Raw genomic sequence first — 27,793 nt, 5'->3', positions numbered from 1 at the left:
GGCTGACGGCAAGCCTCTGGGGATGGGAGTGTATGCTAGAGAGAGAGGGAACTCCAAAGAGTTCCAAAGGGTCCCTCACTCTTCCCTCCCCCAGCCCCGCACCATCTCAGGACAGACCCAGCCCAGGCAGGTCCCTGTGAAGAGGGGCCTCGGAATGATAAAACTTCCGTGCCTGTTGGAGCAGATAGCCCCAGACCATCATGCCCGTCACGGAGCCAGCTTCCCACCAGGTCAGCTCTGCCCCGCTCCCCGTGCTGGTGCATCCGCAAGGGCCCAGGAATGATGTCAACACTTGGTCCTGGGCGTCCTTGCCCGGCTAGTTAGTGCCACTTCCTCAGCTTCTGCTCCGTGTGCAGCGGGGCACTGGGGACGGCTGCCTGGCAGGGCCCTCCCAGGTCGTCCTGGCTGTGCTACATCAGAGGTGATGGGGGCAGGGCTCTGCCCCTCCCTGGGCCTCAGTTTCTCCATTTCTGGAAGGAGGCAGATTAGGACTAGTTCAGGAAATAAACTAAGATGCCAAGGGGGCCCATAATGCGAATGATGAAGTGGACTGGGCATGTGTATGAAATGGTGGGGACCAAGGAAAACGGGACAGCAGCCTCCAGACCAGGTGACCTAGACCTAGACCATCCCTCCCAGCTTTATGTGGGGGGTATGTGTGGGGCGGGGGGGGGTGGGCTTCTACTGGGGCCCGGAGTCTCAGTTTCTTTAGCTAAAGAATGGGCATTATAATGCTTAACCCCACCCCCAGGGTGGGGGGTGATGAGAATGAACTAGGATAATTGTTGGAAATCTTATAGAGAAATGCCCCCCCCACTTTGATTAGTGTAATCTTGTTTAAAAAATGTTTGTGTGTGTGTGAGAGAGAGAGAGAGAGCATGAGCAGGGGAGGGACAGAGAGAGAGGGAGACTCAGAATCCAAAGCAGGATCCAGGCTCCCAGGTGTCAGCACAGAGCCTGACACGGGGCTTGAACTCCTGAACCGTGAGATCATGACCTAAGCCAAAGTCAGCCACTTAACCGACTGGAGCCACCCAGGTGCCCCTGATTAGTGTAATCTTTTGATTGAGTGATGTTAAAAGTATTTAGCTCCAGGGGATCAATTGAAGAGGATTGAAGAATGAGGAGGCCAGACAGTGGAGGAATGGATGAGAAATGGCCTGGGGGAAGGGGCAAGGCCAGGCAGAGTACCTCTGACCGGCAGCCGGCAGCTGCAGCCAAGAGGTTTGGGAAAGAACAGTCCCTCCAGGCCCTTGGCACCTGCCACTCTGACGGCTGAGCCTTCCACTCCGCTTGCCAGGCTTCAACTCAACCCTGGACCCTGCCCTGCCCTCAGGCGACTTTGAGCTCTTGCAGTAACATCATTTAGAGACCACCTGTGTGTGTGTGTGTGTGTGTGTGTGTGTGTGTGCGCGCGCGCGCGTTTTTTCTTTCACCAGGTTGTAATTGGTGCATCACAATGAACACAGAAAAAAAAAGAAATTAAGCGATTTACATTTGTTTGCAGAACCCTTTACCTCTTCCGCATTGTGAAGATGTTCACCCTCCTTTCCCTCCTTTCCCATTCTAGCTGTTCTATGGGTCCACAGGGTCAACAAGAAGAAAGCAGGCAGGTGGCCCAAAGATCACGTTTAGCCTCAGCTCTGCTCCTTTGCCAGCCATGGGGACCTCCTACAGGTTAGCCACATCTCCACTTTCTCATCTGCAAAAGGGGAGTGAAAAATCTCCACTGTGTCTACCTCTCAGGACTGCTATGTGGTGCCCAGCACTCGGTTTCCAGAATGAGAAAATGCTTTCCAAAACAAAGGAGAAGTGCTGCCCTGGAAAGGGATTGTGCTGGGTGAGCCAGCGGCCAGCGGCGGCTCCTGAGAGTGAGGGACAGTCTGGGGAAGGGGCGATATGGATCTTCAGGCTCTGGCCCCAGAGATGGAACTGCTTTGAAAACCAGTTGCAGCATCAGTGAAAGTGGGTGTACAACAGGGAGGAGTAAGAAAGCCCCCCCACCCCGGCAGTGAGGGAAGGGAGCACAGAACCTAGGTGGGCTTGGACAGTGTGGGGGCTCATGGCCCCTCGGCACCAGGGAGGTGGGGTGGAGAGTGACAAGAACACAGTCCTTTAGTTGGATGGACCTGGATTTGAACTCTCCTCAGCTACTCCTGTCTGGGCGACCTCGGGGAAGGTGCTTCGCCTCTCTGAGCTTCATGCTGTCTGGGTTGCTGAGTAACAAACAGAAAGTGGGTGGCACGCACCAGGGCAAGTAATTAATTAATTGCTGTTAATTGCTCCTATATCCCATCTCAGACAGTCTTTGGTTGGTTCCCAGAACATTCTATATCCATTGTCCATCTGAAGCATGGATAATCTGCCCATTTCACAGATTTTTTCCTTTATTTATTTGAGAGATATCAAGATCTGCCAGGAAGCACTCAATGTATGTGTGTGTGTGCGCGCGTGCAAGTGTGTGCATGTGTGCATGCGTGTGTGTGTGTGTGCGTGAGAGAGAGACAGAGAGAGAGGAAACTGTTACACCATGTGGTCAGTGTTGTAATTACGGTGACTGTATTCTCCAAACCACAAATCAGGTCACGTGGCCTGACAGAGGCTATTTTCTGCCTCCCCTGAAGTCCAAACATGAAATCACATGTAGTTACACATTCATTGAATCACCTTGTATTTTTTTAAAGAAGCAAATGACATGAAATTTGGATTGTCCTTGACAAATCCCCCTGTAGTCCGAGAAAACTCACTAGAGCCATGACTGGGGCCCTTAAAGAGCCTTGGCAGAGGCAAGATGACTTCCCGGAGGAGGTGTTGCTTAAGGGGCCTTGAAGACTGAATAGGAGGTCTCCAGACAGAAAAAGAGGAGGTGGCCTGAATGCCCTTAGGACATTTAGAGCCTGAATGCTCTAAAGACAACTTTGCTAGGAACTGGGGATTCTGGCAACTGTGTCTGCTTTCAGTTACTTTTCACTTTCATTGTTCCAAAGACCTGCTGCAAAACAAGATTGTTACAGGCCAGTGTAACCACATGGTTACCCTGCGTTGTATCTTCCGAGGCATGTACTCGTCCTCTCTGCCGTGGACTATGCATTCCTCAGGGGCAGGGGCCATATCTGTCTTGCTCGTCTCTGTGTCCCTCCTCTCCTGTCCTCCCCCATAAGGATGGCATGAGGAAGACTATAGGAGAGGTACTAAAAATGTCAAATAAATAAATGAATAAAGTGCCGTTGATGAACTTTTCATAGGTAGACAGTCTCTCTATTTGGTCCTGCGTCTACTGAATTTCAGCTCATCTGTTTGGTTAGTGACTCTGTGCGGGCTGCCTACCCCACGTCTGACACTGTGCAGGGTGGTGGGGCTCTGAGGGGCGTGAGACCAACAAGGGCCTGCCCACACAGAGCTCACACTCTAGGGGGAGAGATGGGCAGAGGACAAGTAACTACAAGGGTGATGAAGAGGGGGTGAGACATGTAGACCCGCAAGCCTGGTCTGGATTAGGGGTCAAGGGAAACCCCGCAAGAGATGGAATTTAGCCCGAGACTTAAAGTACCCTAATTAATACTTAACATTTAAATAATGTCCACCCTGTGATAGACACCACCCTGAGGGCTTTATGTAATTAACTCACTTAATACTCACAACAGCCCTGTAAAGCACAATGCTTATTGTTGCCCCCATTTTAGAGGTGAGGGAACTGAGCACAGAAAGGTTGACAAATAGGACCAAGGTCACATAGCTTATAAGTGGAAAGGCCAGCATTCAAACCCAGGCAGTCTGGCTGAATCTGCACTGTTATCAAGGACTTAGTCAGGTAAAGGGGAAGGTGGGACATTGCTTATTTCGGATAAGAGGTGAGGCTGGACATCAAGGCAGGGAATTTATCCTAAGATCCATGGGAAGCCATTGGTAATTTCAAGGAAGAAACGAGCACGATGAGGTTGCATCAGAGGGAGCAAAGCGGGAGGGAGGGAGGGAGAGAGAGAGCAATTAACAGGCTGTGAACATGGACCACGGTAGGGACAAAAGAGCTGCTTGGACTAGGGTGGCAGTGGTGCAGAAGAAGAAATGGGGTTGTTAGGTTAAAAACAAATCTGGAGGCAGAGCCAATGGGACTTGCTCGTGAAGGGGGTATGGGGACAAGGGGCTGGTGTCAGATTTCTGGACTAGACATGTGAATTGGGGACACAGGAGGAGGAAGAGGAGGAGGAGAAGAAGATCTGGGTGGAAGATGATGAGTCCAGGCTCTGACTTGCGGAGTTGGATAAAGGTGACCTTCGGACAGCCCAGGGACATGTCAAGTGGGCGAAGGAGAGGCCACCTGGGGCGGAGGAGGGGGTCTGGGTCTGGGGGAATTGTCAGCACAAAGAAAGTCCCCAAAGCTCTGGGAGGTGTGGGTGGGTCCTGAGGGGATGGAGGAGGAGGGTATCTGGACCGCCTTCCTCAGGACTTCCTGGGGTGTGGTTGGAAACACAGGTCCTCAGCTTCACCCAGTTCCATGGAGGCAAATCTTCTGGGTTGGGCCCTGGGCCTTGCCTCCTGGGAGGCTTTCTGGGTGACAATGAGTTGGAGGGCCTTGGGGACAGCTTGGTGAACAGCAACTCTGAAGACTTGGGAAGCGTCGGAAGAGGTAGCTACCCATGATGGGGAGTTACCCCAGCTCACTGCTGCCCCCCAAACGCTTTGGACCTGCAGCTCCAATGATGAGATGCCAGATCTCCATCAGCTTGGTCAGGAGGATGGCTTTGTGACCTGACTGGCCACCCTTCCCCTCAACCCTCCCACAGCATGGCTCTTATCACCTCTTCCACCTGCTTATAGCCGTCTTCTCCACCAGGTCCTCAAGATAATGTCTGATCTGTGGAGCTTCCCCCAAGAGGTCACCTATCATTTGCTCCTAACCCACCTCTCCAGTTTTCTTGCTCATTTCTTCCTTCCTGCTTCTTCCGCCTTCTCCTCCTGCCCCCTGCCTCCCACCCAGGCAACACTCAGCTTTTCCTGAGCACGGTCTATGTGGCCTTTGCACGGGTTGTTCCTCGTGCTGAATGTGTCCTTCTGCCCGCCCCAATCCTACCTGTTCATCCTGCTCCTGCTCCCAGGCTGCCTCTCCCCAAAGCTCCCTCATTCTATTCCCCTCTTACTATGGGCCATAGCCCTTGCCCTGGTCCTCCCTAGCAGGCAATCCCTCCTGGACACAGGAGGGACATGCAGATTGTCTCAGAACATGCTCCACTTGACTGCAGACCCATGTGTCTTTCACCCCTGCTTCTCCCTTACCGGTACAGGAGCTCAGTGCCTGGCACAGTGAAGATGTTCACAGGACCTCAGGTGGGTGGAAATCGTCTTCTAACATTGTTTTTTAATACTTGGGGCACCTGGGTGGCACAGTCAGTTAAGCGTCTGACTTCGGCTCAGGTCATGATCTCACGGTTCATGAGGTCAGGCCCTGCGTGGTGTTCTGTGCTGACAGCTCAGAGCCTGGAGCCTGGTTTGGATTCTGTGTCTCCCTCTCTCCATGCCCCTCCCCCACTCATGCTCTGTCTCTCACTGTCTCCCAAAAAGAAATAAACATTGAAAAAAAAATTTTTAATGTTTATTTATTTTGGAGGGAGAGAGAGAGAGCATGACGGGACAGGGCGGGGGGTGGGGGATGGGAGGCCGAGAGAGAGGGAGACACAGAATCCAAAACAGGCTCTAGGCTCCAAGCTGTCAGCACACAGAGCTCCATGTGGGGCTTGAACTCACAACCCATGAGATCGTGACCTGAGCCAAGGTCAGATGCTGAACCAGGTGCCCTGGAAGTGGCCTTCTAAAGCAGAGATTAGCATGAGTAAGATTCTAGGGGGGCTTATTTAACCTGCCTAAGACTCAGAGCATATTCAAGGACTTTTAGATCATTGACCACAGGAACATAGATGATAAAGGATAATTTGCTGGTAGATGCTGATTTACGAGTGGCAGGGCTGGAGTATGCACTAAGAAGTCACAAGCCCATCTTTGAATGGGGCCTGCAATTTGGGCCTGTGACCACCACGATTAGGCTCCTTCCTGTCTGATGATACTCCGCCCAAAGCTGTCACTTGGGCACAGCTAGGAGTCAGGAACCCAGTCCCATCCCCCAGCACCTTGTGGGGCTTAGCATCTTTCCCCTGTGAAACATGCATGGGCTGGCTGAAAACCTCTTCCCCCCAGCACAAAGTTAGTTTTTAGGGGGATTGGGGTGAGTCTATCCTACTCTCACATGTCAGGTTTGGCTTTTCTACCTCTCTTGGCTCTGCTCTGGTTGCTCATATACTTTTTTTTTTTTTTAGTTTATTTATTTATTTTGAGAGAGAGAGAGAGAGAGAGAACAAGCAGGGGAGGGGCAGAGAGAGAGAGAGGGAGAGAGAGAATCCGAAGCAGGTTCGAGCTCACAGTGAGCTGGACGTGGGGTTTGATCTCACAACCATGAGATCATGACCTGAGTGGACATCAAGAGTGGATGCTCAACCAACTGAGCCACCCAGGCCCCCCTGCTCGTATGCTTTTTGAGCTTTGTTCCTACATTTAATCTTGAGCCTCAGAAGGTTCTTAAGAAACTACCAATCTACTGTTTTCCAAATTTGCCCCAGCCCCACCCCAGGTCCACAGAGTCAGGACCGCCAGGGGAGGGGCCTAGTTACATACTTCATTAGCAAGCTCCTCAAGGCTCACTAATCGAATTCACCCCTCCCCCTCCGCCGCATCCCTCCTGGTTCTGGATGGTTCATGGTCGCCAAAAAGCCCCTACCTAGTCAGTCAGATCTGAGCAGCCTCTATTCAGCTCTCTATGAGCCTCCGAGAAATCATCCCATGTCTCTGGGCCTCATTGTCCCCATCTGTTTCATGAGGAAGGCCACTGTAGTCTGGCCTAACTTGCAGGGTCCTTGAGATGGTTGAAATGACACTGGGGATGGGAACCCGAGGCTCAGTGGGAGAAGAAATCTGCACAAGGTCATCCACCTCTTCAGCTGCCTGTTACGTGCTAGGCGCTAGGGATTCCGCTGGGAACAACTTGTTGGGGGAGATGACATTCTAGTAAACAATGAGACCAGTAAATGAACCAGATAATCACGATAAAGGAAATAAAGGGGTTTTCAAGAGTCAGGGCAAAGGTGGGGTGGGGTGGGGTGGGGTGGGGAAGGCCTGCCCAGGAGGGGTCACTCCGGCAGAGACCTGATTGTCGGGGAGCCGTCCGGGGAGGCCCTGGACAGTTGTCATAAGCCCAGCGGCGGCAGAGCCGGGAGGCCCCCTCGGGCCCGGCCAGGGCGCTCCCAGGGCCCCCGGAGGCGCGGCGGGCGCGGGTCTTTGTCTCCCTAGTTTTCTCTGAAGCCTCTCCGACCCCCAGCGCTGTTCCCTCTTTGACCCCGAATAACTTGTGGGCTTCCCCCGGGCTTTGTTTCCCCGGGGTCACCGCCTCCAGGACGCCCGGCAGCCGCCCGGGGTCCTCGTGGGTCCCGCATCTGACACCCCCTCCGGCCCCCGCCCCCTACCCGCTCGGAGACAGGGGTCAAAGGCAGCCCGCGTCACGTGGTCGCCGAGCAGCACCGAATCGGCCGGGAGAGCCGAGGGAGAATCCGGGTGGAAGCCGAGAAATCCAGCCCCGATAGCAGCTCCCGGTCCCGCCCCGGCCCCCGCCCCGGGGCGCTCGCCGCACGCCCGCCGGCCGCCGGGGCCTCCGGAGCCGATCTCGGGCCGGCACCCACGCCCCATCACGGGATCGAACCCCGCTCCCACGGCCGCGATTCGGGGAGGTAGGCGCCGCGGCCAGCGAGGGGAAGGGGAGACGGGCTGGGGGCCCTGGGCGCGCGGGCTCGCCCCTCTGTGCGCCGCCGGCCTGCGGGGTGCGGGGGCAGCGCGCCCCAACTTCCAGCTCTCGGGGAGACCCCCACCTCCCCGCCGCGGGATCGCGGGGCGGGGGGGTGGGGGTGGGGGTGGGGACTGCGAGCTGCCCCAGCGCGGTGCCGGGGGCCGGGACTGGGGGCTGGGCACCGGGCGGGGGAGGGGGAGGGGGACAGCGGGCGGGAGGCGGAGCGGGCGGTGGCGGCGGCTGCGGCGTGGAGCGGGGGTGGGAGCGGCGGGAGGCGGCCGGCGAGGGGTTAACCCCGGCCGGGGCCAGAGCCCGGCGGCGCCCGCACGGCCGGGGGGGAAACCCAGGCGTCCCGCGGCTCGCCGGGAGCGCCTCCTCCCCCCGGGGGGCGCCCCAGCCGTGGCAGGTAAGAGGCTGGGAGGGCCGGGGCCAGCCAGTCCCCTGTCGCCGGGCCGGCGGGGCCCGAGCCGGGCGTGCAGGCCGCGCGGGGCCCAAGCGGCCGCCGGCGCAAGTTTAGTGCGGGCGGGCGCCGGGCGGGCGAGCCGAGTCTGCCGGGCCCCGCGCACGGGGGTGGGAGGACAAAGGGGTGGGGGGCCGCGCTGGGGCTGGGGGCAGGCCGGGGTGCGGGCGAGGGCAGCGCGGCAGCTGTAGGTCACGGATAATGTCACTCACGAGGAATGCCCCCTCCCCCTCCCCTACTCCCGAACAGGGGAAACTTTTGTCTGGCGAGGGAGGGGGTTAGAGGCCGGGTCCCCGCTTGGGGCAGGGTGAGGCGGCCGGACCGGTTTTCTCGGGGCTGCGAGAGCGGCCTGGTCTCTAACTCTCTTCCTCTCTCTGGTTCTCGGAGCGTGGAGCCTCCGCTTTGAACGCTGCTCTTTAACACCCTGGGACGGGGTGAGGAGGGGGCACTGGGACAGGATGGGAATCGGGGGACTGGCCTCCTGGCTCTTAACTGGATTGAGCACAGGGGTCAGCCAGGAGCCATGCTAGGCCCAGGGGATTCAGGACCCCACCCCTGTCTACCCCTAGCGCTGTACTTCCCCCCCCCCCCCCACTCCGCCCCCAATCATTCAGAATGGCCTCAGGCAGTCCTGCCCCTGGTCTTGAGGTGCAGACTGACCTGGATGTCTGTCACTTCCCAGCTCTGTGACCTTGGGCTGGTTCCTTACCTTTCCCTCACCTCAGTTTCCTCACCTGTAAAATGGGAAAAATATAGTATATTCTAGAATAAGGATGAGATGAAAATCTGTGGTACCTCAGTAAACTGTGGCATGTTTATATTCAACAAGTATTTATTGCATGTTTACTATGTGCCAGGCACTGGGCTAATTGCTTTGCTTTGTTTTTTAATGTTTACTTATTTTTGAGAGAGAGACAGAGTACAAGCAGGGGAGGGGCAGAGAGGGAGACACAGAATCCCAAGCAGGCTCCAGGGTCTGAGCTGTCAGCACAGAGCCTGATGTGGAGCTCGAACCCTCGAACAGGGAGATCATGACCTGAGTGGAAGTGAGACGCTTAACCAACTGAACCACCCAGGCGCCCCTGGGCTAACTGTTTTATATATATTATTTTCTTCAGTTCTCCCGCTTTACTATGAACCACATTTCACCGAGGGGGAAACTGAGGCACAGGATGGTAAAGGCTGTGCAGGTGAGAAGTGGTGGAACTTGGATTTGACTCTCCTCCCCTAGCCTGAGTCTCACCTACAGGTCTCTATAAAGTCCTGCTGTGACTGAGCTCATGGTGTTATTTTCAGTTGAAATTATGAGGACACTTGTCCCCTCTCCCCATCACCCTCACCCCCAGGTGATGCTCCTTCTGCCTGGTACTGGTGCAGGTTGAGGTCTTGTGCCCTGGCTCTTGTTACTGTGGGCAGCTGGACCAGGAGGGAAGTCCAGTGGAGCCTGGGCCCGGACCTCTATGGTGGTCCGACTTCTGTTGCTGGCTGGGTCCGTGGCAGGAATGCTCTCCCAGTGAGGGTGGTGCAGGAGGAGCTGGTCTCCCTGGCTCCAGCTAGGGACAGCTGGTGGCTTTGTCAACAGGCCTGTCCCCGGCACCCAGGAGAAGGCAGAACCTTTCATCTCCATTCAGACCAGGTCACTTTTAGATCAGCAGAGAGCAGAGGTAGGGCCAAGAAGCCGAGCCCTTGGGGGCGATGAGAGACAGAAGGCCAAAGGATTTATATCACAGGTGTCCACTTGTGTGACTCATCAGCAGGGTCCTTATTGCTAAACTAATGGCCTGCCCTAGGTGCTGCAGCCCCAAAGGTCCCCGAGGACAGTAATGGGAGGGTGGACTTTGAGCCACTGTCAGGATTACAGAATCCTAATGGAAAATGCTTGTGTGTACTGGGTTTCTGAACCTGGGGCACAGTGTAGACCCTCAGTAAATACTCTGAGTGAATATGCATGGACCCAGACTTCCGCCGGTTTCAGTGCTCTGTGCTGGCCCAGTCTTTTGGCGAGGGTACCATCTCATGACTGCTGATCAGGCTTTTATTGGGGGCCTTGAGTAATTTCTTTAAACATGGAAAACAAATTTCTAGTTAATAAATGACATCTTAAAACAATGGAGTGGGGTAGAAAATGAAGGTTCTTGGGAAATGAAAGTTTGCGTGCACATTACTGTCCTAGATGCTCCGAGGGCTGTGCCAGCACTGCGTCTGGGATTTGCAGGGTCTGTAGGTTTTTGGTAGGCTCCACGAACAGGGGGCCTTCCTGGGCTGACAGACCACTGTCAGCTTCTAGGAACAAGAGTGGAAATTCCACTACTAGCTGGACTTTGAGGGGACTCAGAAATGCGGGGCGATGAGTGGAGGGGCTGGGTGGGTGAAAGGAGCCCTGAGGGATGGGGGTGACCCTTTGGCATGCGGCCAGACTGTCCTTGTCCTCGTGATCAGAGCAGAAAGAGAGGCCTCTGGGAGAATCAACAGGTGAGGGAAGGAGCCAGCAAGCAAGAAAAAATGGATAGTGAGCCTCCTGTCAATAAGGGGCATGCAAGAAACAGTTTTAATTCACAAGTTGAGGATGTGGTCGAGTGTGAAATCATAGGCTGAGGGTTGGCCCAGGAGCCAACTGAGAAACTGCATCTGTGACACGTAGAAACGGGCTCTGGTCTCAGCAGCTCCAAGCTCTCTCTGCTCTGGGCTTTGGGCCTGCTCGACCCGTCCGTCTTCCATACTTTGGGACCAAAGCCAGGCCTGCAAGTCCCTAGAGACTGGGCAGACTTCTGCTGGCTTGGAATTTGGTTTGGGTATGGCTTGAAATATCTGGACTGTTTGGAGGACTTGGACATACTTTACATGAAATGGAACATTAGGGTAATTTGTTAAATATGTATGGAAACTGTCTGCGGGGTGGGGTGATGGGGAAACGAAATGGGGTGAGGGTGAGGTGCTGCTTGTTTCTGAGTGGAGAGGCTGCTGGTCTGATGGGGGAGGGAAGACGAGGCTCAATGATGGTGGAGAGGCAGGACGTGGTCAGTGATAGATGGGCTTTGGAAGGTCAGTAGAGAGGAAAAGCTCTTCTGGTTGTTAACGTCGGCAGGGCTTCCTGGGAGAGGAAGTGTTTGTGAGGATGCAGGCTGTGGGAAGGGGGGCAGTGGAAGGCAAGATTGGGTTCTGGGGACTTTGCAGCATCCTGCTCAGGAGTTTGGATTTTATTCTGTAGCCGGTGGAGAGGACAGAGGGTGGTAAGCCGCTCGTTGAGTCGATGCCTGTGGCCATGTCTCGTGCCAGGCTCCTTACAGACGCTCCACTGAAATCTCACAATACCCCTGCCGAGTAGCTGCTGCCGCCGGTAATCCCCACCCCTGCCCCATTTTCAGATGGGGAAATGGAGGCTCAGAGAGGCCTTGAGTCACTTACAGAGCGGTATTGGAACGCAGGCCAGAACTGCTTTTGCCCTAGTGTGCTGTTCCTCTCAGAGGTCATCTGGCCAAAGATGGTGGTGAGACTGGTTGTGTTGAGACCAGCTCAGAGATGATACCAGTTGGGGTCCAGCAGAGAGCTGAGCAGAGTCTGACTCAGGCGGTGGGACTGAGGAAAGGAGGAGGAGGAGGCTGAAGGACTTTGTAGCTGCTTTGGGGCTCGGGCTCATCACAGGTGACCTGAGGTTTGGGGAAGGACCCTTAAGTGACAGCGTCACTGCTTCCAACCCCTGGCAGGGCTCTCTGTGGGCAGAGGGCATAGTCTTGTCCCGTGCCTCCTGAGGGCAGAGACAGCAGCAAGAGTGACAGGAGGCTAACGGAATACGATGCCTCGGGAGAGGCGAGGTCTCCATTGCTAAAGGTAAACAGTGACCCTGGAGAGAGGGAAAGGATGCCGAAGGCGTGTGCTGGGAGGGTCAGACCTGGGTGACCTCTTTCAGTTCCCTTTTCTTCCGAGAATCTCAGCAGTTCGGGTAGTGCTCGGCCCATTTCCACCCCCTGTTTTTCTCATAGCTCTTCAGAGCTGCCCCTTCCTGTGCTTCGTGGGAAGTTCCCCATGCTGGCCTGGCCTGCAGTGCTCTGCCTGGGAGAGTCCTTACCCTGTGGAACACAGTCAGCACAGCTGACCTTCCAGGGGCCCCTCGGGATGTCTGGACCAGCTGCCAGAGCTGCCGGGACTGTGGTTTCAGGGGGCTGGAACCTTAGGCTTCTATTTCCCCGTCTGTGAAATGGGTTCAGTCTCTCTTTCCTCAAATGTGTGGAAAGAAAGCTGAATCATGAATCAGTCTGAACCAGTAGGAGTTGAAGGGAAGGGCCAGTGGGTTTGAAAGTGAGGAGTGGGAGGGGTAGAGGCAGGGCTGTCCCCTGCCTGCCCTTCAGCAATGGTTAATGCAGGGTCTCCTGGTCTTGAAAGGTCACCAGTAGAGGCGCTTTCTCCTGCCTGTGGGGCTGGTACAAAGTTCTGCCCATCAGCTTCAACTCGGAGGTTTGGAGCTTGATAGAAGGTGTGGATGTGAATATCTGGAACTGTATGGCCTCCGGGGTAGAGATAGTCTGCCACCAAAGGAGTCACAGAGGGGACCAAATCTCTTCCCTAGATGGAGGAGAGTTTACATTAAGCTGCCTCCTAGCCCTTTTTATTTCTACCTGTCTTGTTTCTTGATTCAGACTGGATTAATCTAATGTTAAACATATGCATTGTAAATGAGCATTTGCTTATTTGGAGGGTAAGGTATGGGAGGTAGCCCACTATGTGACCAGTGCCCCATCTCCCATTCCCCCACAAGCCTCAGCAGAACCTGCCCGTCTCTGCTCATGGCGAGGATGCTGAACCCCAGTCACTTGCCCTCACCCCCCAATAGTCCCCCACTGAGGCCCAGCTCCGGTGTTACCACTTCCCTACAGTCATTCCTAATGCCATTGGACATTGCCTGCTCCCTGCTTTTGCATGGGAAGAGCCTACTATATGGCCCTGTCATGGGGCCCTTCACACACCTGGCTTTGAATTCTGGTTTCTTAGGGACATATCTCATTTCTTCTAGGCTCCAGGCTTTGGAGGCAGGGGCTGTGTGTGGCCCATTTCACCAGGGGGGAGCATTGCAGAGTGGAGTCAAAAGTCATGGGTTCAAGTCCCAGCTCTGTCATCATTAGCTGTGGGATCTAGAGAAAATTACCTAAATCTTAAATCCCTCTAGGCTTTAACCAATGAGGATAGTAATAGTCCTGTTTTGCTAGGAGAGTTGAACAGATCAGTGCCTCACCCAGAGTAAGAGCCCAGTAAGTAGCTCTTCAAAGATAACAATGGGTATTAATATTGTTTATACCTAGGGGGTGGTCTGTCTTTTCCGAGATGGAAGGAAGAATCCTTAGGGTTTGAGTTCCTGAACATTCTGTCTCATAGCCTGGGAATGTTTATTTGGAAGAGGAAACTGAGGCCCAGAGAGACTGGGCAATTTGCACGGGGTGTGGGAGCTGCCAGTCTTATCCAGGAGGCCAGACAGGATTTCTTCTGTTACACCTGTTTTCCTCTTTTGTCCTTTCCATCAAGGTTAAGGTGCTCAAGTTCCATAAGGGCCCGTGTCCTCCCTAGTGGCCATGTTGAATGGTATCTAAAACTTACGCCAGATAAGTTGGCCTGGCTGGTAGGTCCTGTGGCTGTCCTTGAGACGAGGGCACCATGCCCTAGACTGTGCACACTGTGGGCTGGCACCTCCAGAGGCCTCCCACCGAGCCTCCCTGTGCCCTGGGAAGGGGGACGGGATGATGTCAGGGAGAGGTGGCCTGGTGTAGATCTTGGGGCAGGTCACTAGAACACAGGGCAGAGGCTGGGAGCTAGGCTCTGGACCCAGATGGCCTTGCTGGGTCATTTCCTACTTGTGGCACCTTGGGAAGCTCTTCAGTGCCTTCCTCTGTTCAAAGGGGATAGTAACGGTCCCCATCTCACAGCATTTAGAAAGATAATGCAGGAAAGATGCTTAACTATAAGCTGAGTCCATGTGAGTTATGATTATTGTTGTAGCTGGTGATGTTGTTATTGAACAGGGAGCTCATTCCATCCTCCGAGAGCAGGAGGAAATAGGCACTTGTGTCACCCCTCCTGGTAGCAGGTGTGGCCACTAAGGCTTAGCAAAGTGGAAGGCTCAGCCTTTGCGGCGTGGGGGGGGGGGGGCGTTCAGGCTCAAGGGATTACCATTACGGGCTGCTGGTTTCTGAGGGGCTGCTCTGGCCAGACAGAGCAGACTTACTCTGTGAGGCACCGGAAATGAGGAAACGTAAGCATGCTCAGAGCTAGCCAAGATGGAAGGGGTTGTGTGGGGAGGTGTGGGGCAGAATCCCAGCGCTCACATGGTTGAGATGTGGTGGAGACTCTGGCCTCGTTCACACCCGAGGTCTGGCTGAACGAGGCAGGGTGTGGATTCTCATCACCCCTAGGCTGGCCATGGATCGGCCTGTCTGGGCAGGTCTGGGGTGGCGGTCGGCGGAGGTCTGCCGTAATCATTGTTCAGTGGCAGCCACCTCTGGTCTATACTACCTGTCCAGGCAGAGGCCAGGTGAGGAGAAGTGAATGTCGTCATCACAGGGCCTTCACTTATGCATCACTGTCTGTCCAGATTCCCTTCCTCCTCTTCTTAGACCACGGCAGCTCCTGCTAACGCTTTTACAGGAGGGTTAACGTCACATGCTCATGGAGGCTCTTCCTTATTCACCTGCAGGTTGAGTCCATGGTTCTCAGGGTTGGCTTCTGGACTAGTAGCATTGCCTGGGTATTACCTCGGAAGTCGCTAAAAATGCAAATTATCTGACCCCACCCCAGACCTACTGAATCAGAAACTGGGATGAGGGGGGAAGGAGGGGTCCAGCAGTCTGTTTTAAGAAGCCGCCAAGTAATGGGGCACCTGGGTGGCTCAGTTGGTTGAGCGTCCGACTTCGGCTCAGGTCATGATCTCACGGTCTGTGGGTTCAAGCCCCGCGTCGGACTCTGTGCTGTCATAACAGCTCAGAGCCTGGAGCTTGCTTTAGATTCTGTGTCTCCCTCTCTCTCTCTGCCCCTCCTCTGCTCACTCTCTGTCTGTCTCTCTTTGCCTCAAAAAATAAACATTAAAAAAAAAAAAAAAAGAAGCGTCCAAGTAATGTAGGTGCATGCTAAAGTTGAAGAAAAATTTGGTTAGAGGGGCACCTGGGTGGCTCAGTCGGTTGAGTGACCAACTTCAGCTCAGGTCATGATCTCATGGTTCATGGGTTCGAGCCCTGCATCAGGCTCTGGGCTGACAGCCTGTTTCAGATTCTGTGTCTCCCTCTCTCTCTGCCCCTCTCCTGCTCATGCTCTGTCTCTCTCAAAAATAAACGAAAAGAAAAGAAAAGAAAAGAAAAGAAAAGAAAAGAAAAGAAAAGAAACACTTGGTTAGATAATTAAAAAAACAACAACACAGTTCCCTCCTTGGGCTCTCAGCATATTCAGACACCCAGCAAATGTTGAAGACCCAGAGAAAAGCCCAGTTTTTCTCTACCCTGTCGTCAAGGATCCATCATCTTGTCACATCTCCAGGAGACACTCTTGTGACACAATAACAAGGTTCAGTGGAACCCCAAGACAATTATAGGAGACAGTGGTGGGGTCCCTTAAGGAAGGCAGGATGAGGGGACTTGAAGGGTGGGGGACTTTGTGGGAGGCAAGGGTGGGTTCCAGGAACAAACCAGCTGTGTTCTGGGGCTGGGGCCAGGCAGAGAGTGTGGATCCTACTCCAGAGAAGGGTGTGCGTGTGTGTTTGCGCATGTGTGTGTGTGATCACAGTGGTCAGATGTGGCTTGAGAGGGTTAAGGGACCTTAGCTGTCACCAGTCCAGTTGTTTTAAACATCTCAATATTTTTATTTATTTTTATTTTATTGAGAGAGTGCATGTGAGTGGGGGAGAGGCGCAGGGGGCAGGGGGAGAGAATCCCAAGAAGCCTGGCACAGGGCTCGATCTCATGACTCTGGGATCATGACCTGAGCTGAAACCAAGAGTCAGATACTCAACTGACTGAGCCACCCAGGCCCCCCAACTATGTCAATAATTTTAATGAAGATGATCATATCATTTTCACTCAACATTTTTTGAGACCTTATCTGCTTACTCGGCATAATCCTATAAAGTAGGCACTATTATTGTCCCCATTTTATAGATGAAAATACTGAGGCCATACAGCCATAAGGTGATAGATCTAGGAATTCTGTAGAATTCTATAGAGGTGCTTGGAAACACGATCTCTTTGGAAGAAGGGAAGTAGGAGATTGTCTTGGAATGTTTATGTAGCAGGCCCCACTTGGATTGGTTTTTTAAAGATGCAAAAATATGTCAAATATCAAATGAGTGAATTAGGTTTTGGCAGGGTGATGGGATTGTGTTGGGATGATTAGGGCTGAAGCCTCCATGTTGGGGCCTCTGCTGGACACTGTCATTCTTTGTATCTTATGGACGGCCATTTGAGGTACACAGAGACTCACTCAGTGCTGAGTTCAAGGTCCCACAGCTAGGACAGGAGATAAAATCAGAGAAAGAAAAGAACCCTCTTCTGGTTCTAGGAGGAGGGGTAGGGGTGGGGGTCAAGATCAGAGCCCACTGTCCAGTGCTGTCCTTTTCTGCCTCAGTGTCACCAAGGTACTGCTGAGGAACTGGAGGGCTTTCCTGACACAGTGGGAACACTTTCGTTTCTCAGTGGTGAACCAAGGAACAGGGACTTGCCCACACAGGGCCACACATGGCGTCATGATGGGGACCCGAACCTGGCGCTGTCTCTGTTCTGACCAGGGAAGGCTTTGTTTCCCGAAAACTGCCCCTGCACCCCACCCCATCTTTGGCGGACTGGGTAGCCATAGCCCTCGGGGTAGCCCAGGGCAGTGCTGGGGGCCGAGACGGGAGTGTCCTGGGGAGAAAGCTGCCAAGGAGAGGCGGGGCCGCCTCCGAGGGAAGAACACTCAGAAGCCCAAACCCCAGACGGAAACCCAGTGTATTTTCTAGGTCCTGAGAGGATATTTGGAACAATGGAAGTAGGATGGGGGAAGTTGGACTATAAAAAGGGCTTCTTGATATCCTTTTTAAAAAAAAGTCGTCTTTAGGTTGGACTTTTGTTTCTCTGAAGGATGTTTATGTAACTTCCTGAAAGCAGGGTCCCAGGGAGGCACAAAGTTTGTCAGATGCCACTGTTTATACACTAGGCTTTGAGCTGGGAAGGACTGGATAGGGTGGTCTCCACATTTGACAATTGGTGGAACTGAGGCTCTGAGAGGCAGGACGAGCCTACCTGAGGTCACGCAGTGAGACAGCGGGAGACTTGGCACTGGAGCCTGGGTCTTCTGGGGCCTTGCAAGGGGCTGTTGTCTTGACCCACTCCTCCCAGGGCCGTGGCTGGCATGGGAGCTGGGCAGGGGCCACGGAGGGGTCCCCCTGGGAAACACTCAAAGCTGTGGAGGTAGGGCAAGGCCAGGGCTGGTCTGTAGTGAGGTGGGCTCACTGGATGTTGAGTTGTGCGGTGGGCGGGAGGCTGGGATGGTGTGCTTGGTGATGCCACCCCCGTCCAGATGCCGGGGCCCCAGATGCTGTTCCCCGTCTGCCCGGCAGCTGGGAGCTGTGACTCACACCCAGTGGGTGCAAAGGCAAGGGCTATTGTATGTCGTGATTTATCCTGTTCTCCTAGCCCGAAGGGATGACTAGACCCTGAGCCCTGGTTCGTGCCCACGCCTATGAACTTAAGCAGCTGTGAGTTTGGGCCCCGTGTTTATAGATATGAGGCATCCCAAAGGGCTCGGGGGAATCCTCTTTTTCTGCCACCTCCTATCTCTTGATCCTACGTATCCTATGATCTTGACTCATCCATTGTCACCAGTGCAGGAGTCTGCGTGCCCCTGAAATCACGCACAACATTTCGTGGGGATTTCTGTGCATTTTTTCCTGCAGAGAGAGTCTGTAGGTTTCATCAGGTTTTCAGAGGACTCGACTCCCTGCCGCACCCCCCCCCCCCCGCCTCCCCGCCAAGTGCTGACAGGAGGACAGGGGCCCACATGCATGTACTGCCTGCCGCGAGGAGTTGCTGAAGGGGCGGGGTGGTTCCAGTGTTCTAGCAGAAAGTAGCCTGGTGGCAGCAGGTGGTGCAGAGCGTGGTCTCAGAGGCCAGTATTGGGGTCTAAGCCACACCCTTCAGTTAGAAGGCCTGTGACCTTGGATAGGTTGCTGTGTCTGTGCTTCAGTTTCCCAATCTGTAAAATGGGAGTAATAATTGTCATCTCATGGTGTTACTGACTTTTAAATAAGAGAATCCATGAAAGGACTTATCCCAGTGCCTGCTACAAAGTCATTACTCAGTAAAAGTTTGCTATTATTATTAGTTCCAGCTCTGCAGTCCTCTTAAGTGCCTTATCTTGGGGTCTTAGTCTCCACCTTTAGCTCTGTACTCTGTGTTGGGCTTTCCAGGCGCTGCAAGGCAAGGTTGGAGAGTAGGGGTAGACAGGGAGGGAGGGAGAACCCTCTCTGTATTTCTGGGCCTCTCTAGCCCAAGCCCTCCCTGGTGCCTTGAACGTGGCTTTGTCCTGAGGCAGGCTTATGTAACCAGCCAGGCCTGGCCAGGCAGGACACAATTCTTAACCTCGTTTTGTCCTCCATTGTCTCTACCTCTGATGGAGCTGTTGCATTAGTTGATCTGTTCCTCAAGCTCCAGGGATGAAATTAACCTGTGCTATCCTGCCGCCAAGTGATGTAATCAGGAGGTTTGCTGGGAAGGTGGCCCCTCCTACCTCCTGGGGATGTTCAGAGCTGATGCCTCTGTGCCTGCTTTGGGGACGGAGACAAGGACTCTTCTTTAAGAGGAAAGACAGGCCATAGGCTAGGGGGCCTTTGACCCATGGCCCCTGTGGTTCCAGTGGGTATGCGTACCCCTCCCCAGGATTCCCTCCTAGGAGTGAAGCCCCACCATCTGGCAGCCCACACCAGTTCTCTCCCAGGAAGCCTTCCGGGGACCTCAGCTGCAGGGGAGTTGGCTTCCGCTGAGCTCCATGGCACGTTCTGTGTCCCTTTCAGGAAAACAGAGGCCACAAACTGGCAGGCCACATCTGCCCCATGGGCACATCCTACTTAACCCATGCCAAAAATTGAGCTAATTGCCAAGAGGAGATTTCACCTAAAAATCCCTATTTCTGGCTTTACTTCACAAATTGGAAGATCGGAAGACCTTGAGCCTACGTTCTTTTATTTTTATTTATTTATTTATTTATTTATTTATTTATTTATTTATTTTTTTTTAATATGAAATTTATTGTCAAATTAGTTCCCATACAACACCCAGTGCTCATCCCAACAGGTGCCCTCCTCAGTGCCCATCACCCACCCTCCCCTCCCTCCCACCCCCTGAGCCTGCATTCTTAACACACACTTACCTGTTTTTTCTGGCCCTCCAGGTATTTGAGTTTGTAACCCTATCCTGGAGTCATGAACTACTTTCTTTCTTGTGTTATATAGTGTCGTTCCTCGTCTGCTTTGTGAGCTCTTTAAGAATGATGGAGGGGGGCGCCTGGGTGGCTCAGTCGGTTAGGCGTCTGACTTTGGCTCAGGTTATGATCTCAGTTTGTGGGTTCCAGCCCCGCGTCGGGCTCTGAGCTGACAGCTCCGAGCCTGGAGCCTGCTTCAGATTCTATGTCTCCCTCTCTCTCCGCTCCTCCCCCACTCATGCTCCGTCTCTCTCTTGTCTCTCAAAAATAAAATAAAACATTAAAAAAAAAGAATGGTGGAGGGTAGGGGGCTGGCTCATCTCTGCTCAAAGCATGGTGCTCAGGCTCAGGGCTGTGTGCACAGCAGGAGCAAATTAAATATCTCCTTTATGAATGAAGGTGTGGCAGTGCTGCTCCCCGCCGCCGGCTGCAAAGGTTCCATTTAATAGAGGCCTCTGGATCCTCCCGCCCTGTGGCCCTCGAATCCTCCTCCCAGATAAGCTGTGACTGCTTAGCCACTGACCCAGGCAGCTTCTTAAGCTGCGGATACACAGTCACTGAAAGTGTCGTCCCCATGTTGCCGTATAACCACAGAGAGGAGCATCTGACCTGTGACAGTCCCACGTTTCACTCTCCCAGGGGGTTTGGAGGAGTTTGGGGAGAGAGAGAGGCCGGGGTCAGCAGCCCTCAGATGGCACCAAGTCCAGACTTCTGCGTCCTGGGGGTACAGAGGGAAAGGGGTGCATCAGCTCAGGTGTTTACTGGAATGGGTTTCCCCTCTTTTGAGCCTTTCTCTGCTTTACTCTGCTCCTAGAATACGTGCTTTATCCGTTGACTCCTCTGTCCAGATGTCTGTCCAAGGTTTATTTCACTCTTTCCGCTGAAATCCTGCACATCCCTTGAGGCCAGCTAAGCTGTGCTCCTCCTGAAAGAGGTCTTGGCTGAGAGGTTGCAGTTGTTCTGGGTGTAAGAAAAAGCTGGGAAGCTTGTAAAAACTACACGCAGATTTCTGTCCCCCATCTTTGGTTCCTTCAGTCTACGGTGTAGCACCCCCTCCCCGGAAGGTTCAGACATGGGGCTCTGTAGACAGGTTTTGAGGACCCTGTCTTAATTCATGAAGCCCAGGGCTGCTAGGGAGGACCCGTGGGTGGCAGTCGGCTGTGTGACATCAATATGCCCTTTTCCCTCTCTGGGCTTCTCTTTTGCCCTCTGTGTGGGTTCCTTTCTGTGGTTGTGGCCGAAGGGGCCTTGTGAGCCATCCTTGGAGAGGATGACAGAGGGGATCAGTGCAGGTGCCAGTGTCTGGGTGGGGTGAGGCCACCTGTCACTGGGCCAGGCCCAGAGAGGTTTCACGTTTGTCAGGTCATCATGGGAGGAGGGAGGCTATAAGCCTGTCAGAGTGGGCAGGGGCTATGGCCTGGGTATCAGGCCCCACAGAGAGGACCTGAGCCCAGCGAAGTTGGAGTTTCGCCTGTGTGGCCCAGTGACCTGGCCACAGGCTGAGAGGTGCCGCACTGTGTGATCCAATGGCAGGCAACCTGAGGCTTCAAAGTGCAGGCCTGGACAAGCCGTTTATAGATGGGTAAACTGAGGTACGGACGGGTCACACACAAGTGCATGGAAAGTCAGGCCTAGATTCAGGTCATCTGACTCTCAGGTAAGACTACACTCCTCTGTCCCCACCTCCCTCTGTGCAGGGTCAGTGCCAATTGACCCAGCTGGGACAATCATCTGATTGTCTGTGTTGACCTCCAGGCTAGGGCGTGGAAAAGTGAAGTTACACCGTCACAACCACCCTGAAGGCATGAGACCGGTTGGGTGTGCAAATTAGCCTTCAAACATTCTCCATCCCATTTTTTTTTTGTTTTTCCTTAAACTGTCTGATGGGCCAGCCCCCTCGGTGCCCGTCTCTCCCTGGCACTGGGCTTCATGCTCTTTATTCTGGAGACAAAGCTTCCTTCTGATGGCCCTCAGTGCTCCAACAGGAAAAGGGCAGGCGTGGCACCGGGCCGGCCTCCTCCGCCTCCTCTTGCTGGGAGCGTGGGGCAACCTTTGTCAGATGCTGGACCCGGGACCCGGCAGCACTGGGGGGCTGGGAGAGCTGGCAGCCGCAGCCCAGTCTCTGCTCCTGCCAGTGGCTGGAGCCGCCCTGTGGAGCCAGCTGTCAGACCCAGAAGTTCTCCTGCAGTGGCCAAAAGGGTGGTAAAGGCTTCAGACAGGGGCCAGGAAAAGTCCTGTTCTGGTGCAAGCAGTCAGTTGTCCCAGGACAGGTTGGGGATTTGGCCAGGAACTGTTCATGTGACAACCCTCGGGGTTTCAGCTGGCACAGGTGATCAGCCTCCCAGCGACACTGGTCTCCAGGAGCTGCAGAAACCAAAAGATGTGTTCAAAAAAATGCTTTTTTTTTGTCAAGCATTTGCCTTGTTTGGGCGCTTTTCCTTGCCCTGGGACACAGCAGTGGGCAAAACAGACCATGTCCCTGTTTTGGACTTGGGGCTGACATTCTAGCGGTGGGGCAAGATCAACAAAGCAGCAAATACCAGTTCAATACTGGCTGTTTTTCAGGTGGCAAGAGGTGCCTGGAAGAAAAATAAAGCTTGGTTGGGGGTAGAAAGAGTGACTGGAGCAAATGGCCCTCCTGTGTTGGGCAGTGGTGGAAAGCCTCTGGTAAGAGGGCCGGCAGGCTCCACGAGGGAGGCGGCGGGAGCCACGGGCTGTCTGGGGAAGAGCATTTCAGGCAGAGGAAACAGCACCGCAAAGGCTTTGAGGCAGGAGGGTGTGGGGTGTATCTGAGGGACAGCCAGGAGGCTGGTGTGGCTGGGACAGAAAGAAGAGTCACCCTTGTCGGGGATGGGAGCGGAGGGAGGGCAGACTCGAGAGGACTTTGCTGTTTAGTGTGAGTAAAGGTGAAGCTGCTGAGGGGGGGCAGAGGCCGCCCTTGTTCCAGCACACATTTGGGAAGGACTGAGTGGACTACCACCCGAGAAGTGACGGCAGGGTGGAAAGCCCCCGTAGGCACTCAGATGAAGGAGGGCTCAGTGTGACCACTGTGCGGGAGGCAGCCAGAGGTCGGATTCTGGCTCAATTTCACTGGATAAGCTGATGGATTGGGTGTGGGATGTGAGAAGAAGCAGGTGTCCACAGCAAGGATTCTGGCCTGCAGCACTGGAAGGACAGCGTTGTCATTTACTGAGACAGGGAAGGCTGCATGACGAGCAGGTTTGGGGAGAGAAATGGAGATTTCAGGTCAGATGCGTTACACCGGAGCATTGGCTGGAGTGGAGGGCACATGGGTAGAGATTGGTCCTGGGCCTTGTATTCCTGCTGCTGAAGGGGCAATTCCTGTGTGGGTGTGAGGGCTGCCCTCCCGAACTCTGAGACTCTGTTCTCTAAGAACAAATGTTTCCTGGGCCCTTCATGTTCTTTTCTCTCTTTGACAGCCTCCTACTGCTTTTCCCTTCGGAGGAAAAAGGCAGATTCCGATGGCTCACTGTCATGGTGGTCCCAGCCTTTCTACCTGGCATGGCTCTTTGGTCGGCGGGGGGGGGGGGGGGGGGGGTGCAGGCTGGAGGCCAGCCCTGGAGGCCTCAGGCCTTGTCTTGGTTCTGCTACCAATAGAGAGAGCTATCATTCCGGGCCTTGGTTTCCCCTCTTGTACACAGAAGTGGTGAGCTTGCCCCAGGGTTCTGAGGGTGGAAGGTTACGCCAGAGGCGGCCGCATAGCACGGTGGTTAAGAACCTGGGCTTCGGAGTCCAGGTATGGCTGTGCATCTTTGCCTTGCTGCTTGGCTGTGAGACTCTGGGCCAGGAACATAACGTCTCTGAGCCTTAATTTTCTCATCTGTGAAAATGGGCCAACCATGGTACCTGTGTCCGAGTTGCAGTGGGAGTTAAATGAGAAAATTTGCACAAAACACGTAGCAAAGGCCCTGGCACATCCCATTCTCTGTTAACTCAGGCTGTTAGTAGCAGTGACCTGTGCGGTGGGTCAGGGGAAGGGGTTTTGCCTGGGGGCAGTGGGAGCCATGGAAGGTTACTAAGTAGGAGTGTGTTGCACATGTGATGTGAGAGCAGCTGCGAGTGTGGGGACTTGGCCTGAGTCCTCTTGTTAAGTCCCTGACCCCTTCTACCCGCCAGAGTGAGAACTGGAGGCTGGCCCTACTGGGTTCTCCTGCCTTCCTCAGGTGGGGTCTTCACTGACCTGGCATGAGCAGCCTCTGCCTTGCACAGGTCCCTCGGGGATGGAGTGATTCTTTCCCTTAAGTTCTCCTACAGGCCTCTTGGGCTGTACATGCCAGTGACTGACTTTAGGGAATGTAAATGTGTGGCTTTGAGGGGTGGGTGACATTGAGGGGACTTGAGTTACATGTAGGGCTCTGGACAGGGCCGGGGGGGGGGGCGGGGCAGGCCCGGAGTGGCATTCCACTGGGCACTTGACTGTGCCCTCGGTTCCTGGTCTCAGTCCAGGCTGGGTGGTGCTTGCTGCACTGGAGCCGTGGAGAGGTTGATGACGGGCGGAGGAATGTGGCCCCCTCAAGACCCACACTTCACTGGTGCCCAGGCATGCCGGCTGAGCCCTGGGCTTTCGCAAGCCTGTTTCTCCTCAGTTGAGCCATGCCAGGATGGCAAAGGACATTTCGGAGCCCCCAGGGCTCACAGCCAAGCTGTCATTAGGCATTGCTTGTTTTCCCAGGGTCCAAGCGTTTTTAGAGATGGAGGGGGCTCTGGAGATATTCCAGGGACTTCTCTTAATAGCTGGGTAAATTGAGATCCAGAGAGAGCAAGGCACTTGACCAAGGTCTCACAAGGCCACCTCCCTACTATCTGTCACCTCCCTTTGTTCCCATGTCCTTTGCTTAGACTCCTGGCCTCCTGCCCGGATGTTTGTAACAGCCTCTGTCTTGTGGGCTCTCTGAGAGCTTTGTTTGTCTTCCTATTATCATACTCTTGCCTGACCTGTCAGGCACACGTGCTGCTTGAGCATGTCTGGTCTCCCTTCCGGTCCCAGACTGAGCAGCGCAGCACAGAGGTTCTGAGCCAGCTGTGTCCCTTCCTAGCATGGTGACCTGGGGCGAGATAGCCACAATTTCAGAGCCTCAGTGTCTCTGTGAAAGGCAAACAGTAGTAGTACTTAATTAATGGGAGGGGGGGGGGTTAAATGAGATCATGTGTGAAGGATATTATACCTGCAAGGACTGAGCTCTCAAAAATGGTCATTGTTATAAACGCTGACTGAACTGAAGGTCGAGGGCACAGAGGAGTCAACAAAGCTTTGGACTGGGAGGCAGAAGATGGGCGCTCCGAGTTCACTCTCAAATACTGCCTCACTGTGTGCATTTGGGGACATCACTCCTCCTCTGGGAACCCCACTTTCCTCATTCGAGAAGGGTGGAAGAAATCCTTGCTATGTTCTTGTAAGGCTGTCATGTGATGCTAAAGCAATGTCTGTGAAAAAGCTTTGCATCTGTGTAATGATTTAAAAATGGCACGGCAGTGGCTGCGGTGTGCTGATGGCGATGAGGACATTGTAGCCACAGGGGTGGACAACTGGCTTGGCTGCAGTCTGGTCAGTCTGCAAATGCTCAGCGCCCACACGGGCTTCCCATGCCTGCCTGCCTGCTCCCGGCCTCCACCAGCCTGCCTTTCACATCAGCCTCACCACCGCACACTCGAAGGTGTGGGAGGTGCAAAGACCCAGTGGCATCTTCCAGGCCCTGGTGGATTTTGGGTTATCTGTGGCTAATGCCATGGAATGTAGGATTATAGCCAGACACTGGTTCGAATCTCAGCTAAGCACTTCCCAACTGGGGGCCTTAGCAAGTTGCTTAACTTCCACGAGCCTCAGCTTCCATACTTGTAAGATGAAGCCCTGATGAAGTGGAGGCCAAGCATTCGGCAAAGGGCGCCTCGCGTGGTTATATAGGACGGTGGTATAATGTGTTTTCTGCCTCGAGTTTGAGGACTGATGGGAGAGGGAACCATTGTGCCCATTTCTGGGGATGAGCTGTAGGTCAGAGACGCCCAGCTTGGAAGCAGCAGGGCCTTTGGAGTTATCTGGCACTGCTCGCTTTGCCGGTGACCAAAGCTAGTCCTGGAGAAGAGCAGGTGCTTGGCCGAGGTCACTGGCGGGTTAGGGGAGGGCTGGGCCTGGGGTGAACTTGAAGGAGCCCCTCACTCTCGGGTGCTACTGGGAGATGGTGCTCCCTCTCAGCATCGGGCAAGTGCGCACAGCAGCATCTGAGAGTGGGCGCCTCCTTACCGTTTGTGCCTGCTGCCTCACTTGCCTCCCCTCAGCCAGGTCTGGGACTAGAACTCCAGTCTCCTGACCCCAGGAACTGAGCCACCAGCCTTGGGAGTGCAGGGACACCTGTGAGGCACCTTCTAAGAGTCTCACAGAGGCCCCTCGGGCCCCTTTAAAAGGAATCTGCCGTAAGTAGGTCACCGGATACTTTTCACTCTATGCTCTCTAGTTTCTGTGTTCCAGAGAAAGTGAGGCCCTCCTCCCTGCCTCCCACCACCTCCTACCCCTTCCCCTGCCAGCTGTGCCTCCATGTAAGCATGTTGAGGCCCTCACACTCAATGCGTGTTGGTGGCGGGCCCCTGTCGTGGCGACAAGCCCCAGCACATCTAGAGAGATGAGGCCACTTTCATGCGTGCCTTGAGGAAAGCCTCCTGGGTCTCAGCAGGCCCGTGCTGTGCCCACCAGGCCTCCAGGAGATTAGGGAGCTTCTGTGGCTCTAAGTGACTCGAAGCTTACCCTTCCTCTTTGTTGCTCCCAGCGCATCTGGCTTCCCTCTGCGCTGGCCACAGGGCCTGGAACTTTTTCAGTCTCCCTAAGGCTTTCCTGTCTTGTGGCAGCCTAGTCTTGGGACATCCATCTGGGCCAGTGGCCCCATCACCACCAGTGGGCCTGTCGGCTAGTCCTCAGGTGGCTGTTAAGAGGTAGCCAAGGCCGCTAATCCCTGCAGGAGTTCTTAGGATTTATCCAGGCCCCGGAAGGTGGTCCTGGGCCACCCTTATGACATGACATGAGGGGACTTGGACAATTAGCCCAGTCTCTGTCCCTGGGCCCACGCATACAAAAACTCCATCTTTTCTTTTCCTACCCTGACTCTCAGGGCCTGGAATTCTGCCATTAGCAAGTTGCCTTGTGCTCTCCTTGACGTCCTCTAAAAAGGCAGATACTCCTGCATGTGGACAGTCCTACGTGTTTACTGCTGAAGAGTAAAGCCAGGCTAGCCTGGCCCTGGCCCTTTTCCAGCTGCCTGTGTGACCGTGGCCATGTTGCTTCTCCTCTCTGGGCTACGTAAGGCCCTTTCACCTAACACCTCAACACGCTGGCCTGGATTCTACGCCTTCCACACTCTGGCAGTTACCCTTCTTCCTCCTCTGCTGGGCGGACAGTGGGAAGGACCCCGCAGCTGAGTCGGGATGGGGGCAGGGCCCAGAAGCCAGTGTCACCACCCGCGAGCCTAGATAGCTGAGCGGATATCATGTCATCATATCGGGCCTACTTCCTGTTCTTTTCAGGACAGGTGGGGAAGCAGGTCTGGAGGGGGAAGGCTCTTGCTTCACATAGGAAATCAGGTGGAGCTGTAGCCATAGTGCAGATTTCCTTGCGGCCAGCGCGGGTTCCTCCACTGCCGGCTGCACCTTTCATGAGAGTGTCTGGAGGGCCCATCAGCGTGAGGGCCAGGGACGTGCTTTCTCCTCCTCCATGGAAGGTGCCTCCTGGCTGGGGCCTCTGCCTGTTGTGGGGCCCCTGAGTGTGGGGCAGAAGCAAGCAGGACATCCTCTTCCTGAGGTCCAGGAGGGAGGGGCCGGTGGCCTCTGGCAAGGAACCTGGTGGTGAGGGGCCTGGAGGCTTCCGGAACATGGTTGGTGGCTCAGGGTGCCCTAGAGCCACCACTCCCTCCCTCTTTCCCTCCCTCCCTCCCAGGGAGGGGACTGGCTGAGAGTAATGCCATTTGTCCTAGCTCTGGGATTAGGTGCGGCCTCGTCAAGTGAGGAGCGTGCAGCCATTAAGAGGACGCAGTGAAGGGAAGCCGAGCCCAGCGCTGCTGCCTAGAGGTCTGGTGGGTCTT

General features: G+C 54.5%; 1 protein-coding gene across 4 annotated transcripts in view; it reads left to right on the top strand.

The window, feature by feature from the left end:
• Nucleotides 1-7,541: 7,541 nt before the first annotated feature.
• NDST1 (N-deacetylase and N-sulfotransferase 1) overlaps nt 7,542-27,793 on the top strand; it is a 62,064-nt gene continuing 41,812 nt past the window's right edge. For 2 of the 4 annotated variants that reach the window (XM_047092411.1, XM_047092388.1), the window contains exon 1: nt 8,130-8,231. The gene's annotated coding sequence lies outside the window, so the exon portion shown is untranslated. Of the gene's footprint in view, nt 7,770-8,129; nt 8,232-27,759; nt 27,780-27,793 lie in introns of those variants that run through there. The other 2 variants (XM_047092396.1, XM_047092405.1) reach the window with 2 other exon arrangements.

This window comes from Lynx rufus, unplaced genomic scaffold (assembly GCF_022079265.1).
Source record: "Lynx rufus isolate CCGP_SWC_20201006 ecotype Redwood Valley unplaced genomic scaffold, mLynRuf1.p SCAF_1, whole genome shotgun sequence".
NCBI lineage: Eukaryota > Metazoa > Chordata > Mammalia > Carnivora > Felidae > Lynx > Lynx rufus.
This window is presented reverse-complemented; position numbering and strand designations above follow the sequence as displayed.